The sequence below is a fragment of the Citrus sinensis genome, chromosome 4, assembly GCF_022201045.2.
Source record: "Citrus sinensis cultivar Valencia sweet orange chromosome 4, DVS_A1.0, whole genome shotgun sequence".
NCBI lineage: Eukaryota > Viridiplantae > Streptophyta > Magnoliopsida > Sapindales > Rutaceae > Citrus > Citrus sinensis.
Window position 1 is genome coordinate 16869651 of NC_068559.1, and position 16549 is coordinate 16886199.

A 16549-nucleotide genomic window follows, 5' to 3' on the forward strand; every position below is an offset into this window, starting at 1 on the left:
TCCAAGTCAAATTCCTGCAAAAGTAACACCCAACGAATTAGTCTGGCTTTTGCATCTTTCTTTGTGAGAAGATATTTAAGAGCAGCATGATCTGTGAATATAATTATTTTACAACCAATGAGATATGATCGAAATTTTTCCAATGCAAACACTACTGCTAGCATTTCTTTTTCAGTAGTTGAATAGTTCAACTGTGCATCATTCAATGTCATACTAGCATAGTAAATAACATGGGGAATTCGATCAACTCTTTGTCCTAATACTGCTCCTACTGCATAATCAGATGCATCACACATGAGCTCAAATGGTAATTTCCAGTTCGGGGGCTGAATGATGGGTGATGATGTCAACAAATGCTTTAATTTTTCAAACGCAACAAGACATGAATCATCAAAGACAAAAGGTACATCCTTAGCAAGTAAATTGCATAAGGGTCTAGAAACTTTACTAAAATCTTTAATGAAACGTCTATAGAAACCAGCATGCCCAAGGAAAGATCTTACTTCTCTGACTGTTTTGGGTGGAGGAAGATTAGAAATGAGATCCACCTTGGCTTTGTCAACCTCAATACCTTTACTCGAAATGATGTGACCGAGAACAATACCTTGTTTTACCATAAAATGGCATTTCTCCCAATTTAAGACCAAGTTCTTCTCGATACATCTCTGCAGAACTAGTGTTAGATGATGTAAACATTGATCAAACGAGTCACCAAAGACAGAAAAATCATCCATAAAGACTTCAAGGAATCGTTCCACCATATCAGAAAAAATGCTCAACATGCATCGTTGAAATGTAGCAGGTGCATTACATAATCCAAATGGCATTCTCCTATATGCAAATGTGCCAAAAGGGCAAGTGAAAGTAGTTTTCTCTTGATCTTTTGGTGCTATGGGAATCTGATTATATCCTGAGTAACCATCTAGAAAGCAGTAAAATTCATGGCCTGCTAATCTATCAAGCATTTGATCAATAAATGGTAAAGGAAAATGGTCTTTACGTGTGACAGAATTCAATTTTCTATAATCAATGCATACACGCCATCCTGTAGTCACTCTAGTGGGTATCAATTCATTATCAGCATTGGTAACTACTGTGACTCCTGACTTTTTAGGGACAACTTGTACAGGACTGACCCATGAACTATCAGAAATTGGGTAAATGATACCTGCATCTAATAGCTTAAGGACCTCAGTTCTAACAACTTCTTTCATGTTAGGATTTAACCGACGTTGCATCTCCCTAGTAGTTTTAGCATTTTCATCAAGGTGAATGTAATGCATGCAATCTACTGGGTTTATACCTTTAATGTCTGCTATGGTCCATCTTAATGCTCCTTTGTGCTCTTTTAAAACATCCAACAACTTACCTTTTTGTTCATCATTGAGGGATGATGAGATGATTACCGGCAGAGTACTTTCTTTTCCCAAAAATGCATATTCCAAAGTGTTGGGCAATGGTTTGAGCTCGAGTTTCGGTGGTGATTCTGATGATGGAATGAGTTGCTTCTCTGATGGTGCTAGTTGCTCAACTCCTGACTTCCATTTATTAGTGTCCATAGATGGTGTTGAGTCAAGCAGGACATTGACCTCATCGACCGATCTGTCAATATCAAAATCCAAACCAAAGTGAGTTAAACATGTTTGTAAAGGATCACTAAGGTTTAAAACAAAAGTATCATCAACTAATGCTTCAATTAAATCCACATCAACAATTCCATCATCTACACTGTAAGGTTGTTTGGCAATGTTGAAAATGTTTAGCTCCATAGTCATGTTGCCGAAGGACAACTGCATATTTCCAGTCCTGCATTGAATGTGAGCATCCGCAGTTGCCAAGAAAGGTCGGCCTAGAATAATGGGGATGTGCTTCCTTGAATCCTGTATTGGTTGAGTGTCAATTACAATGAAATCAACAGGAAAATAAAACTTGTCTACCTGGATAAGCACGTCCTCCACAATACCACGAGGTATTTTCGTGGACCGATCTGCAAGCTGTAACACCACTGGAGTTGGGTGTAATTCTCCCAGTCCAAGTTTCACGAATACAGAGTAAGGCAAAAGATTTACACTAGCTCCTAAATCCAACAAAGCATTCTCAATTGTGTGGTTCCCTATACTACATGAGATAGTGGGGGAGCCTGGGTCTTTGCATTTTAAAGGAATTTTATGTTGGAGTATAGAACTAACGTTTTCTGTTAAAAATGCCTTCTTTTGAACATGCATATTTCTCTTTTTAGTACAAAGGTCTTTAAGAAACTTGGCATAAGATGGAACTTGTTTAATAGCATCAAGCAAAGGGATGTTAACACTTACCTGTTTGAAGATTTCAAGAATCTCACCTGTGGATTTTCCCTTTTTTCCTTTAGCTAACCTCTGAGGAAATGGAGCTTTCGGAACATATTCTCGTGGGTTAGTTTCTTCTTTCTCCTCCGGTGATGAGTCCTCAACATTCACAGGTACAATTTGATTTTCTTTTGTCACCGGCATCTCCACTTTGTTGTCGACTTCCTTTCCTTTTCGCAAGGTCATTACTGCTTTGACCTCTCCATGCTGCTGTGGTGAACTGGTACTTGCTTCATGTACTCCTTTAGGGTTAGGCACTGGTTGACTTGGAAACTTACCTTTCTCAACGGTCATTGCCAAGGTCTGAACTGAAGAAGCAAGTTGTCCCACCATCTTCTCGAGGCTTGAAACTGATTGGGCTTGTGAATTGAAGCCTGCTCTCAACTCATTTCGTAGTCCATCAATGGTGCGATTCTGTTGCTCAATCGTGGAGTGAGTAACATTCTTGAAATTTTGGAATGCATCCTCCCATGGTCTGGGTTGAGAGTAGTTCTGGTTCTGATTGTATGGTCTGAATGGGGGCTGAGAGGCTTGAGGAACTTGAGGAATTTGTTGCATTGGTGGAGCTGGAGCTGCTGGTCCATTCTGTTGGAATCCTTGAGACCATGAAAAATTGGGGTGGTCTCTCCATCCAGGGTTATATGTGTTGGAGTATGGGTTGTAATTTGATGGCTTTCTCATTACACCTATGGCATTGGCTTGATCTGAGTATGAGTCCTGGTCATGTGGTTCTGTTGATTTAGCAGTCGATAACGATGCTATTTGTCGAGCAAGACCTTCAACCATCTCCTTGACTTCTTTGATTCCTGAAGTTGATTCGCCAATTTGAACCTCATTCACTCCTTTAATTCTTCTAGTAGTCCTAAGTGATCGACTCCGTTGTTGGGAATTATCTGCTTGTCGCTGGAAGAATTCCCAAATTTCTGATGCACTTTTTGACATTAGCTCTCCTCCACTTGTTGCCATTAGCCATTCTTGCACATTCGGCAATAATCCCTCCAAAAAGTATTGGCATTGGTGCCATTTCTCGTACCCATGATGTGGACACTTCAAGAGTAGCCCATTGAATCGCTCCCATGTTTCGAAAAATTGCTCGTCCTCTCTCTGGGTAAACTCCGAGATTTCCCTGCGAATAGCATTGGTTTTATGTACTGGGAAATATTTATTCAAAAATTTTGTAACCATTTGTTCCCATGATGCAATGCTATTAGCAGGCAATGTATTAAGCCATGAACGAGCCCTATCCTTTAAAGAAAATGGGAATAGTCTAAGTTTAACATCATCGTCTGAAAAATTTTCATATTTAAAAGTTTGACAAATGGCATGAAAATCGTTCAGATGATTATATGGATCCTCATTTTCTAGGCCATAAAATGTAGGGAGACAATTTAACACACTAGGTTTTAATTCAAAACTCCTAGCAGCTACATTTGGGTATCTTATGCATGACGTGCTCAAATTAGCTAAGGGACTAAAATAGTCCTTAAATGGCCTCTCCTGTGGTGCTTGTAAATCCATTTTATTTTTAACGTGTTTGTGTGTGCGAAGTGTTTTTTCTAATTCAAGGTCTATAGGTTCAAGATTAGGTAATAATGACCTACGACCATGCATGCAAAATAAATAAAATAAAAATAAAGATGGGAACAAAACAAATAAAAATAAAGAAGAGGGAGAAATTACGATACTAACCTTATTGCGCTATTACAACCTTACTATAAAAATACACAAAAACAAATATGTGAAATAAATTAACTAAAAATAAATTAATAAGATAAACAAAAAAAAATTACAAAGAAAAATAAATTGAAAATTAAATTACAGAATTTTACAGAAGAGAAAAAGAAAAAAAATACTAACCTTTAAATGCAGATTCAATTTTTTTTTCTTTTTTTTTAATAAAAAAAATTACAAGAAAATAATTAAAAGAAATTGTTCACAAAAATTAATTCTATGAATTAAAATTACTTACCTCCCCGGCAACGGCGCCAAAAACTTGTTGTGCAAATTTTAATGTACTCGCAAGCGCACGAATCTATTGTAGTATAGACTAATGGTGACAAGTGTCGATCCCACGAGGAGGTGGATTTTAATTATATATAGAATTAATTTTGTAAATGGGTAGTTGGATTTATGGGGGAAATGATTTGGAATATGCTAATACTTAAATTAAAATGGCGAGAATAAATTCTAAAATTGGAATTGCAATGGAGAGAATAAATTGAAAAGAAAATCTATTAAATTGACGTACTTGGGTATCTGGATCCGTATCAACATGCATCATGGGCTAAATAATCCATATTAATGCCAATTAAATCATGAGGGGGGAATCCACACCTCATGAACCACGCTCTAATCAATATGGTGCTAAGGGCTTATCGTGCCAAATAATAATAACCTTATACTAGAGAGCCGGTGTAACCAAGGCGGTATCTAGACAAGATTAGTATTATTTGTCGACGAGAAGTCAAAACATCCACAAAAATTAGAGGGGAAGAGAAAGTAAATTTACCAAATTAAGCCCATGACACATGTTGAGACTTCACCTTCAACCCAAGCTTGAAAGAAAATTAGCCACTCATAATTGAACTAGGGGCAAAATGGGAATTTATTAAAATACGAAGAAAATACAAGATGGAGAAGGAATTACAGAAAATGGATCCCAAAAATGGATTCAGAGATATCAAATTAGGGGGGGGAGGCCCCCTTTTTATAGATACATGGAGTAAATCATGGCCATCGGATTAAAAACAGTTTGGACGCTCAGGATTGCGCCACGTCATCAGTCAACAGTCCACGGTTTGACCACGCGGATGAACAGTAACACGGTTTGACCCGACTTTGAACAGTAACGCGGTTTGACCCGGATGAACAGTAACGCGGTTTAGTTGAAAATAATCCTGTGTGATGCATGCACCGTACGCGAGATTTTTCGTCCACTGATATGCTGCCACGTCACCATCAACAGTACATAAGAATTTTAGTCCAACAGGATCGTGACACCTCATCAGTCAATGCCACATCATCGGTCAATGCCACGTCATCATCCGTCTATGTGAACAGTGTCGTGAACAGTAACGTATACAGTACCGTACACGTGAATAGTACCGTATATGTGAATAGTGCCATTTTTCCTTTTATGCTCCTCCTAAGGTTTTCGACCGTCCTGAGTTCAAAAGTGATGTCCGTTTTGCCGTCTGATCTCTCCTTTATTGTGAAATGACTATAATGCCCCTAAAATACATAAAATACTTAATTAAAATAAAACACATGTAATTAAATCACAAGAAGGTTAAATATATAAAAGTAAGGGTTGTTAGTAAGACTTAAAATGTAAAATGACGGTTTTCTCCTTTATAAATATGCATTTTCTAACACTCAACACCAAACACCTGATCTTTACTTTTCAGCACATATACCCACACTCTCCTAGAGTAGTCATCTATCATGGTCATAAAGTATCTATTTCCACCTAGAGATGAGATCTGAAATGGACCCCAAAGGTCTGAGTGTATATATTGCAAGATCTCAGTGGTCTTATGTATTGATTTCTTGAAGCTATTCCTAGTAGATTTACCTAGGATGCATTCTTCATAGAAAACTAGCTCATCAATTGTATCACTCCCCAGAACACCTTGCTTTTTAAGTTTTTTCAGACCTTTGATACTCATATGCCCAAGCCTTAAGTGCCATAGTGTAGTTTTATCTATGGCAGTGCTTTCAATGGCATTAGAGACCCCTGTTACAGACTCCCCATCTGAGACATAAACTCCATTCTTTCTGGTTCGTTTCATAACCAGTGTGGATCTATTTAGAATCTTCAACACCCTTGATTCAAGCTTAATGCTACATCCCATTTGATCCATCATTCCTAAAGAAATCAAATTCCTTTTAAGTTCTGGAATATGTCTAACCTGTCTAATTTCTTTTATAGACCCATCATGTAGCTTAAGATGAATTTTACCAATCCCAATGACTTTACACACTGTGTTATTACCCATCATTACTCTTCCTCCATCAAGATCTTGATAATCAGAAAAATAACTCTTATATGGACTCATATGAAATGTGCAACCAGAGTCAAGAATCCGCTTACCCTTTTGTATATCCTCAGTAGCAACACACCTGCTGACTCTTAGTCATCATCTTCTTCAGCTGTAGCTGCATTCCCAATTCTCTCCTTATTCTTGTTCTTTAAATCTGGACAATCCTTCTTGAAATGTCCTTCCTTATGGCAATGGAAGCATTTCAGGTCATTTGGCTTGGTTTTAGGTTTGGACTGCTTCTGATTCTTTGCTGCATTCTTATTCTTTTCAAACTTCCCCTTTACTGTTAACCCAACTCCACTTTCTATACTCACAGATTTTTCTTGCAACCCTCTAGTATTTAAGGCTGCCTTCACCTTATTCAAGGACGATGTCTGCCTCCCATACATTAGGGCATCCACAACATTAGAGTATGATTGTGGAAGTGAACTTACCAAGAGCAGAGCTTTACTTTCATCACTGAGGCTTTCATCAATGGTCTCCAAGGTGTCACACACTCTATTGAATTCATCGATATGATCATCAAGAGAGGATCCCTCTGCCATCTTTAGAGTAAACATCCTTTTCTTGATATGAAGTCTGTTGGTAAGAGACTTTGTCATATAGATGGTTTCCAATTTTATCCACAAATCAGCCACTGTTTTCTCCTTGGCAACTTCTCTAATAACAGAGTCTCCAAGACTCTGGATTATTGTGCTTCTTGCCCTTCTGTCTATATCAGTAGCCTGTTGTGGTGTTAGTGACGATGAAGCTTCCATTCCCTCTTTCTTAGTGACTGGTTCTAAAGCTTCTCCTAGTCCCTGAGTTATCAGTAGAGCCTCCATTTTTACTTTCCACATATTGAAGTCGTTCTTGGCTGTAAACTTCTCCAAATCAACTTTAGGATGAGCCATACTAGAATCTGATTAAAGAAACCCTGCTCTGATACTAATTGTAGAAACTGAAGGGCACTTAATTACTTAACACCTCAGTTTCTGCCCAAGATCTAATATCAGATTCCTAGATGCTTCTATAGATGACTCGAAGAAACTTAACCAAGAACCCAAAGTAACAAATCAAGAATGGTTTAAGAATCACAAAAGATTAAAGAACTAACGAATCAATGAAACAAAAAGAATAAAGAACAGGAGTGAGTTAACGTGGTTCAGCTAACTCTCGTTAGCTTACATCCACGGAGGAACAAGACAACAGGCCTTTATTGAATTAACTCAAAGTTACAGAGATTTCAGAGTGTATGTTATGGAACTACACCCCCTCTCTCAAGAGACTAACTCCCTTTATATACTCATTTGTTCATCACCAGCTAGCTGCACCAGAATCAGCTCCTTTCAGTTGCTGATAACCACCTGGAAACTAATTCCAGATGCTCACGTGAGATGCATGCTTCATCTGTTGGGGAAAAAATAGGTTTTTAAAATTTTTATAAAACCTTTTAAGGACCGCTCTCATATAATATATAGGAATACGTAATTCAGAAATCGTACCTTGAAAATCTGAGTTGGCTTTTTCCGCTGAAGTGATTTAGGCTCCTAGATCACGATCCGCCACCACCACTCCTGTTAGATCATGATCCGTCACCACCACACTTGTTAGATCACGAACTGTCTCCAATGATCTTCCAGGTTATGACTCAGGTTCGATCTGCACTTGACGTGTGGGCGCCTTTATCACTACCAAAGCAACTAGCACGAGAAAATTTTTCTCTCAACAATGGAGAGAAAAATCTTTTTCTCTGATCTGTATAAAAAGTGGCTTCTCTTCTTTTCTTTAGGGAAAAATAAGCCTTATATATCTCCCTTTAGTGAAAACCCTAGGCTCCAAATAATGCCCTAAATAAAACTCACGTTTATTTACTTTTTCAATAGGGGACCCACCTTGTAAAATAACATAAGGCCCCTTATACAAAAGCTAATTAAATGGAGCCTCCCACTAAATGATATATTTAGGCTTTTGACCCAAATCGCTAGTTATCTTACTTATTAGTCCAGTAGTGGTGCAGTCAATTAAATGAGCTAACCCAGGGATCATTTGGGAACATACAATAGTGGCTACAATAATTAGGCCTGTAATTAAACTAGCCCAATTATTTAATTCCAAATCTACTCCACTAAAAGATTGGAACTGACTTCCATAATTGTATGCTCAAATAATAATTCGTCCCAAGCCACATTGATTTCTTTACTGCACAATCCTTTGTACCACATCGTTAATTAAATTGATATCTCAACTGTCCAATCAATTTAATAACATCTTATTCCTTGATCCTTACTGGTTTTCTCTAATGATCATTTTCAACATACTAAATATGTTGACACACTCTGGCCAGAGAATTCTATGATCAAGTGCCGAAAACCCATCAAGAGATGTGTTGTACAAATTCTATATTGTTAATCCATAACTCCAATACTCATAATTGCTCCCACCAAGATACCGGGTAATCTTGACCACAAGAATGTGTCGTGCCCATTGGTAACTCAAATGGAATAACAATTACAATCATGAAATCATAATTAACTCAAGATTAAGATTACAGTAAAATCAACGCCTATGAGATTTAATAAGTCTGACAGTTATTACAAAGTTAATTAAATCTCATATGTGATCCTGTTCAATGTAGTCGTACTACATTAATAAATTCATACATGATTAAGACAAATCATTCAATGAATTTATTACAGTCTATACCTAAATAAAGTGCCCAACTTTATTTATCAACTGCGAACTAAATTTATTTAATCATAAGATAATTTGTATTTATGTCTTCTGTGAATCCACATGGTGATCACATAAATACATATAATATGATTAAATGGACTTTAATACAAATATTAATGCAATTAAGATATTTGAATAAAATACCTCATTTATTTTATTAATCAGAAAAATTGTTTATTACAATTAAATAAACACATATGCTTTTAAAGAGCATATTTTCCCAACAATCTCCCACTAGCTCTCAAAGCATATTTGGCATCTCACGCATGCCCATGGAATCTAAGTGCAAGTTAAAAGGTTTCCCAGGTATGGCCTTAGTAAAAGGATCTGCCAAGTTTTGCTGTGACGCAATCTGAGTAACCTCCACATCACCTCTCTGTACTATATCCCTTATAAGATGATACTTCCTCTCAATATGTTTTTGTTTCTTGTGGTTCCTTGGTTCCTTAGATTGAGCTACCACACCACTATTATCGCAAAATAGTTTCAGGGGTGCAGTTACAGCAGGTACCACCTCAAGATCTTTTAGGAACTTGCGGAGCCATACAGCTTCTTTTGCAGCTTCGGATGCAGCCACATATTCAGCTTCAGTTGTGGAGTCTGCGATACAAGATTGTTTCACACTCCTCCAACTAATAGCTCCACTTCCCAATGTAAACACATAGCCGGAAGTTGATTTTCTGGAATCCTTATCTGACATAAAGTCAGAATCAGTATAACCCACTGGAATGAGTTCATCACCAGAATACACAAGCATATAATTTTTAGTTCTTTTCAGATACTTCATTATATGCTTGACCGCAGTCCAGTGTTCAGGTCCAGGATTAGATTGATATCTACTAACCATCCCTACCGCAAAACAGATGTCTGGCCTAGTGCAAAGCATGGCATACATAAGACTTCCCACAGCTTCTGCATAGGGAACTTGTCTCATTCTCTCTATCTCTTCAGATGTTTTAGGTGATTGATCCTCAGAGAATGTAATTCCATGTCTGAATGGTAATAAACCAGTCTTGGAATTTTCCATGCTAAATCTAGCCAATATCTTATCGATATAGACCGCTTGAGACAAGGCTAAAGTTTTATTCTTCCGGTCTCGTAATAATTTGATACCAAGAATATAACTTGCCTCTCCCAGGTCTTTCATATCAAATTGTTTTGCTAACCAACTCTTTATTGTAGTCAATATTCCTATATCGTTTCCAATTAGGAGAATATCGTCTACATAAAGAATTAGGAAGGCTACAGATTTTTCTTGAATTTTCTTGTACACACATGGTTCATCAATGTTCTGAATGAATCCAAGCGATTTTATCGCTTGATCAAATCTGATGTTCCATTACCGGGATGCTTGCTTCAATCCATAAATGGATCTCTGCAACTTACATACCATGTGTTCTTGGCCTCTTTGTATAAATCCATCTGGTTGCTGCATGTAGATGTTTTCTTCAAGATGCCCGTTGAGAAAGGCAGTCTTGACATCCATTTGCCAAATTTCATAATCTAGCACTGCAGCAATGGAGAGCAGAATCCTGATGGATTTAAGCATAGCAACCAGAGAAAAAGTTTCCTCATAATCGATTCCCTCTTTCTGAGTAAACCCTTTGGCTACTAATCTTGCTTTAAATGTTTCCACCCTTCCGTCTACTCCTCTTTTTCTCTTGTAGATCCACTTGCATCCTATAAGTTTTACCCCATTTGGTGCCTCTACAAGTTCCCAGAGTTTATTGGAATACATAGATTCCATTTCTTGATTCATGGCCTTTTTCCAAAATTCAACATCTTTATCTATTAGAGCTTCGTTGTAACTAGTGGGATCTTGTACATGTTCATCTGAGATAGCCGTATAGGTTTCTCCCAAAAGCATGTATCTCGCAGGTAACCTAGTTACCCTCCCACTACGACGAGGTTCTAAAAGTGATGGTTGTTCAGGGTTAATCCTGTGTTGATCATCTGGTTGTTGCTGTTCTTCCTGTTCTGTAACAGGCATTGAAAGCTGAGCATCAACCTGATCACCTGACAGTTCTTCAAGCATTACCTTACTCTTAGGTTTGAAGTTATTCATATAGTCTTCCTCAAGGGAAGTGAAATGTGTGCTCACGATCACTTTCCTATCTTGAGGACTATAAAATAAACCTCCCCTTATTCCTTTGGGATACCCCACAAACATACAAACCTCAGAACGTGAATCCATTTTGTCTACCTTTGGTTTCAGCACATGTGCTGGTGATCCCCAAATACGGACATGTCGTAAACTTGGTTTGCGACCTGACCATAATTCTATTGGGGTTTTAGGCACTGACTTAGATGGAACTAAGTTCAAAAGGTAAACTGCAGTTTCCAGTGCTAGTCCCCAAAAAGAGATTGGTAATGACGAATAACTAAGCATAGATCTCATCATATCCAAAAGAGTTCTATTTCTTCTTTCAGCTACCCCATTTTGTTGTGGTGTTCCCGGGGCAGTCAATTGAGATATAATCCCATTTTCAACCAGATACTCTTTGAAATCTCCTGAGAGAAATTCACCACCTCGATCAGATCGAAGTTTCTTTATGTTCTTATCTAATTGCTTTTCTGTCTCAGCCCTATACTCTTTGAATTTTTCAAGAGCTTCAGACTTATGACGCATCAGATAAACATAACCGTATCTTGAGTAATCATCAGTAAAAGTGATGAAATACTCATAACCTCCTCGAGCTTGTACATTGATTGGTCCACATACATCTGTATGTACCAATTCAAGTGGTACTGTTGCACGTACTCCTTTGGCCGAGAATGGCCTTTTGGTCATTTTCCCTTTTAAACAGGATTCACAGAGTGGCAATGATTCATTTTCTAATGGACCCAAGAGCCCATCTTTGATCACTCTCTGTATCTTATTTTGGTTTATATGACCCAAGCGTAAATGCCAGAGGTAACATTAGTTGGAAGAAATATTTCTTTTCTTAGATAAATGTGTATGCTCATCATTATTTATCACTGTGTCATGCATAGAATGGATCATTGGACTTAAATGATATAAATTATCTTCCAATGTACCAGAACAAATAAGTCTCTTATTATGAAAAATAGAAACAGAGGATCCAAAATTTACAGTGTACCCTTGCTTTGACAAACAAGCTACTGAAATTAAATTCCTCTTAATGTCTGGAACATAAAGACAATTATTCAAAACTAAAGTCTCATTATTAAAAGATAATAAAACAGATCCAGTCTTTACTGCTGACACGAACTGTCCTGTCCCTAACTGCAGCTTGACGCTTCCTTCACTTATTTTCCTGGTTTCCTGAAACCAATAAAGTGAATTACAAATATGATTAGTTGCTCCTGAATCCAACACCCAAGTGTCAATAGGATTCTGAACTAAACAGGCCTCAATTACAAAAAGATTTCCCATACCTGATTTCACAATCTTAGGGCAATCCTTTTTCCAGTGACCTTTCTGTCCACACTTGAAGCATTTGCCTTTCGGCTTGCCATCTTGCTTGGTAGACGGTCTCTTTTTCCCAGCTTTCTTCTTACCTTTGCCTTTCGGTTTAGGCCCAGAAGATGAACCTTTTTCAGTAATATTTATGCTTCCTAGAGATTTCTCAGCACGTAGATCTCTTCAGCAGAATGGAGTTCGTTCATCAATTCAGTTAAGGTCATGTTTCTTTTGTTCATGTTATAATTGACCTTAAACTCCTTGAATGTTTCTGGCAGAGATTCTAGCACCATGTCAATCTTTGAGTTATCATCGATTTGTGCTCCCTGAATCTCAGCCTCATTCAAATAGTCCATCATTTTGAGGACATGATCACGAACTCTTGTGCCCTTCCCTATTTTACTGTTCATAATTCCTTTCAGCGCTGCTTGTCTCGCAGAGCGAGTACTCTGCCCGAACATCTGTTGGAGACTATCCATTATTTCAGTGGCAGTCTCCAAGTTCTAATGTTTGGTCTGCAGAATATTAGAAATCGAGGCTAGAATGTAGCACTTTGCCATTTCATTGGCCTTTTGCCATTTCTCATAAAGCCTCCTTTGATTTCTATGAGCATCATCCGCTGGAACTGGGGGGCATGGCTGGGTTAAGACATATTTATAATTTTCAGCAGTCAGGACAATGAATAGATTTCTTTTCCAATCTATGTAGTTTTCTCCAGTGAGTTTGTTTTGACTCAGAATAATAGTAAGTGGGCTTAGGGAAGACATTTTCTGAAAAATAAAACATCCATGCATAAATAATTTGAAATAATATTCACAATAAATGACAAAAATGCATAAAATCATAAATGCATTTTAATTTATTGTAACGATAATCTAGTTCCGCTTTGACAAGCTATCCGGTGGGGAAGTCATGTCTATACTTACTAGACCCAATTACCCATTGGATTATTTACTTTCATGTAGAGACATGATAAATAATTATCGTTATCTTTTTGGGCCTAAATTTGTTAACAGAGCTTCGTTGGGAAGGTTAATAACAAATTTCAGTTGAGTGTATAACCACTGTTTCAATCTACGTATTTTTCATATCAATAGTCACCGTTGGGGTGAACAATCGATTGAAAAATATTTCAATTTTATCTTTGAAGAAGTTCATTAAATAAAATATCTAATATATATACCCTCCGAAGGGAGCATCACCGTATCATGAAGTCGAGGTATATATATAATTTTATTATTGAACTAACAATGGAACCCGTGGGAAAATTATCTTGAATTTTCCCTCTCCCACTCAATATTTTAAAATTGGTTTTTCCTTTTTAAAACATACATATTGTTAATTGCATGCTTCCTATAATATTATCTAGATGATATCAAATATTATTAAGCATGTACAAATTTCAAACAATATAATGAGATTCATTATTAATGAATGACATGTAACATTATGCATAGAGTGGCACTACCTATTCTATATGACATGTTATCATGGCATGTTATCATCCAAAACATAACATATAGAAAAACAATTAAATAATCTTAATTCATGGCTTTCCTAATAATGAAAAATACATTAACTCTAAGCCTAATCTTCATTGGGCTTCTTGTCAATATCCATCTTCCATAATCTTGTTTTTGTTAATGGACTAGGGGAAATTGGGCTTTTTAATTTATAATTGGTCCAATTTTTAATTTTAAAAAGAAATAAATAAATAGATATTTTTATTTTTTTTTAATTATTAAAATAAAACTTTTGGGCCAAAAATAAATTTAATGTATTTAATTTTGTCTATGCATTTTTAATCCATTAAGCCCAATTGAAATTGGGCCTAAAACTAGGATTAATTAAGCCCAAAACTATGTTTGGACTTAAATGCAAAAAATTAAAATTTTCTGCCCACAAGAAACAAATATGAAACTATAGGGACCTCCATGGTAAAAACCATGGAACCCTAAAATCACATTTTTCTTTTCCTCTTCTTCCCCAGCCGCCACCAGCAGAAACGGCCACTGTTCAGGCCAATCTCACCGGACAGCCGCTATCAACGTCGAGTTTGCCGTCGCCGATACGCCAGAAACAAACTAACCCTGCGAGCGCTGCTTGCTGGAACGCACGCTGCTTCTGCGCACGCTGCTGGCAGCGTGCTGCAGCTGCCAGCCACTGCGTACACAGCGCGCTTGCCGCGCGCATGCGGCAACTGCTGGGCGTGCAGCGCGTGCTGCTGCCCAGGCGAGCCGCGCGCGCTGCTGCCCTCGCGAGCCGCGCGCGTTGCTGTTGCTCGTGGCTGCTGGCAGCATGCTTCTGAAATTTCCGGCCTCCGTTTCCTCTGATCTGACATCCGTGATTATTTTCCGTTGATTTACAAATTTCCTAGGCCAATTTTTGGCTTACAAAAATTCTATAACAGAAAAAAAAATCAAGAGGGAAACATGGTGATAATAAACCACCCCTCTTGTTACAGATCCAAACGAAAAATACAGTAGAACATCTAACCATGAATTAAGACAAACCATAAACATGCTTTATTCATATATTAAACAAATAATATATATCCGAATAAAATGTGCCACTCTAATACATAAATTTCAAGAATGATTTCATACAATATTCTTATATATTAATATGAGATTGCTCTGATACCAATTGTTGGGGAAAAATCAGGTTTTTAAAATTTTTATAAAACCTTTTAAGGACCGCTCTCATACAATATATAGGAATACGTAATTCAGAAATCGTACCTTGAAAATCTGAGTTGGCTTTTTCCGCTGAAGTGATTTAGGCTCCTAGATCACAATCCGCCACCACCACTCCTGTTAGATCACGATCCGTCACCACCACGCTTGTTAGATCACGAACTGTCTCCAATGATCTTCCAGGTTATGACTCAGGTTCGATCTGCACTTGACGTGTGGGCGCCTTTATCACTAACAAAGCAACTAGCACGAGAAAATTTTTCTCTCAACAATGGAGAGAAAAATCTTTTTCTCTGATCTGTATAAAAAGTGGCTTCTCTTCTTTTCTTTAGGGAAAAATAAGCCTTATATATCTCCCTTTAGTGAAAACCCTAGGCTCCAAATAATGCCCTAAATAAAACTCGCGTTTATTTACTTTTTCAATAGGGGACCCACCTTGTAAAATAACATAAGGCCCCTTATACAAAAGCTAATTAAATGGAGCCTCCCACTAAATGATATATTTAGGTTTTTGACCCAAATCGCTAGTTATCTTACTTATTAGTCCAGTAGTGGTGCAGTCAATTAAATGAGCTAACCCAGGGATCATTTGGGAACATACAATAGTGGCTACAATAATTAGGCCTGTAATTAAACTAGCCCAATTATTTAATTCCAAATCTACTCCACTAAAAGATTGGAACTGACTTCCATAATTGTATGCTCGAATAATAATTCGTCCCAAGCCACATTGATTTCTTTACTGCACAATCCTTTGTACCACATCGTTAATTAAATTGATATCTCAACTGTCCAATCAATTTAATAACATCTTATTCCTTGATCCTTACTAGTTTTCTCTAATGATCATTTTCAACATACTAAATATGTTGACACACTCTGGCTAGAGAATTCTATGATCAAGTGCCGAAAACCCATCAAGAGATGTGTTGTACAAATTCTATATTGTTAATCCATAACTCCAATACTCATAATTGCTCCCACCAAGATACCGGGTAATCTTGACCACAAGAATGTGTCGTGCCCATTGGTAACTCAAATGGAATAACAATTACAATCATGAAATCATAATTAACTCAAGATTAAGATTACAGTAAAATCAACGCCTATGAGATTTAATAAGTCTGACAGTTATTACAAAGTTAATTAAATCTCATATGTGATCCTGTTCAATGTAGTCGTACTACATTAATAAATTCATACATGATTAAGACAAATCATTCAATGAATTTATTACAGTCTATACCTAAATAAAGTGCCCAACTTTATTTATCAACTGCGAACTAAATTTATTTAATCATAAGATAACTTGTATTTATGTCTTCT

General features: G+C 37.1%; 1 non-coding gene across 1 annotated transcript; it reads left to right on the plus strand.

Moving 5' to 3' along the window:
- The first annotated feature begins 3375 nt into the window (after positions 1-3375).
- Positions 3376-3479, plus strand: LOC127902011 (small nucleolar RNA R71). The gene has a single exon (XR_008054416.1). It is a non-coding gene; the product is annotated as a small nucleolar RNA R71 (small nucleolar RNA).
- The last annotated feature ends 13070 nt before the right edge of the window (positions 3480-16549 follow it).